Raw genomic sequence first — 2,488 nt, 5'->3', positions numbered from 1 at the left:
TGACAGAAAAGGGAAAAGTGAGATGGAATCTGAAAAAAAAAAGTTGGCAGAATATGAAATTAGGTTCAAAGAAAGTAGCTTGGCCCCTAAAGTTCAAGGAGGGAACAGTTCTAGGATATAATGAGATCCATAGTGTGGCCCTAAATGCAGACTGCTGACGTGGATGAATGAAGATTGTTGAATAGTTAGATTCTAGGAGATCAAAAAACAGACGAGCAGAATGTGCAAGTTACTTGTTATGATGCCAAGTGGTAAAGGAACGGAAGACTGTGTACCAGACCCCAACATCATCTGTGAATAAGGGGAAATGAAGAGAGAGAGGCAGAGGTGGTTAATAAGGAGGTATGCACTGGCAAGGAGGAGGATTTTCAAAAGAAAGTGGCACCATAACAGTCTGGTAGTGGCCCACTAGAGCAAGGGAAATGGCAATACTATCTCCAGGCTCCATAGTACAACTGGGTGAAGAAAAATGGTGGGTTTCCAGTAGAGAAAGATGAGGAGATGTGCTGTCCTTGGAGGGAAGTTAGATTTCAGTTTCAGTGAATGAGTAGAGACATCTCTGCTAAAATACTGAGAATGTGGGACATGTATATATAATGGAACAAAGTTAGGGACTGAGAGTTAGATACAGAGTTGGAATTCAGGCCTGAAGAAACTGGGAGGGAATAAGCACAGAGTACATAAGGGAATGACACTTAAAGAGTTGACAGAAAGTGACTCAGAATGAGGAAATGTGGAGGACTGCATAAAGTTGGGCAATACACAACCTGTACAGCCACATGCCACCCAAAGGGCTGCCAGATCATGAAGGGGCTTATAGGTCACGTGGTAGGAAGTTTGGATTTTATTTTATGTGTAACAGGAAACTATTGAAGGGTTTGTGTTACTTGAATTGCAGTGGGGCAGTGGAGATGGAGAGAAGTAGACAGATTTGGGATATATTTTGTAGGAAGAAGTAACAGGTTTTGCTAATGGATTTTTATAGGTGTGAGAGGGACTCAAGAGGGAAAGAGGGGAATCAAGGATGATTCCTTAGGTTTTGGCTGAACAACTGGTTGGACTGTGGTTATTGATAATACGATGGAGAAGCTTGGGAGAGAATGGAAGTGGGACAGGACAGGTTTGGGAAGGGAATTCACAAGTTCTGTTTTGGGCATAAGTTTGAGATGCCTATTAAATACCCAAGAGAGGCATCAGGTGAAGCATCTGAGTGAGCAGCTTGCCCTGAGCTTAACGATAAATTAAGAATGCAGACAGAAAATTGGGAGTCATACATATATATCACATAGTATTAAAAGTCATGGGGTTGGATGAAATAACCTTGGGGGACAGGGTAGACAGAAAAGAGAAGAAAACCCAGGAAAAAATTGATTTCTTGATCTCAGACATCATGGCAGAGTTAGATGAATTCTTGCTAAAATTACATGCTTAAAATCATCAGATTTACCTTATTTAAATGTGATTTGTACTTTTCTGCTCAAAATAGCTAGCAATTATTTTCTATTCTCATAAAATCAAGCATATCTCCATCTCATTTCTAAGTCCTCTCTATTCATGATCAACACTTAAGGATTTACTAAGCACTTTCCATTTGCTTGATATTGTAAGAGAGAATCTGGTGAACAAAAAAATTTTGTTTTCACCCTTAAAGAATGTGAAGTTTACATAGCAGTGTAGATGTGACTAGATGACACAATTGCCAGAAACAACTAGCAACATAGAATTTAGTGTTAAAATATATCAGAATGCAGAGGAAGATGGATAATTGAGGCTTAATTCCTTGTTGTGGTATCTGGAGACGAAGGAAAACTCTACACATGTGCAGTTTCTCAGGATGTCCAAAGGACAAAAGGCCTAAACCATAACATATGTTGAAGAAAATAATCAATAAACAATTTATAATAGGATAGAAAAGAGTTTTATTTGCCAAACTGAGGACTATAGCCTGGAAGACAGCCTCTCAGATAACTCTGAGGAACCGCTCTGGAGAAGCATAGTCTTCAGCACAATTTTATGTCTTATCAGAAGTAAGAACATCAAACAAGTCAGGGGTACATTCTTACGTGGTTTCAAAAAAAAGAAGGAAGATCAGCAGTTACACGGCGAATAGTATGGTCTTGGCACCTGGAAAGTTAGTCTCATCATTGAAGGAGTACCAGCACTGGTGACCCAGGAAGGGAGGCATTTAATATTTATTTATTTATTACTTTTTGGCTGCGCTGCATGAGGGATCTTAGTTCCCTGACCAGGGATCAAACCCACGCCCCTGGCAGTGGAAGCACAAAGTCTTAACCCCTGGACCACCAGGGAAGTCCCTAATCTTTATTTTTAACATGGACATTCTTTACTTCTGGTCAACGTGCCCTTTTCTTTAATAATTAAAGAAGAGGTACAAAGTATGATTCATAGGCCACAAACAGGCTAGTTAGCATAAAATTCAAGTTAACTCATGGATAAGCCAGAATGACTTCCCCATACCTCAATATAT

Source organism: Eschrichtius robustus, chromosome 4 (genome assembly GCF_028021215.1).
Source record: "Eschrichtius robustus isolate mEscRob2 chromosome 4, mEscRob2.pri, whole genome shotgun sequence".
NCBI lineage: Eukaryota > Metazoa > Chordata > Mammalia > Artiodactyla > Eschrichtiidae > Eschrichtius > Eschrichtius robustus.
Note: the sequence above shows the minus strand (reverse complement) of the source record.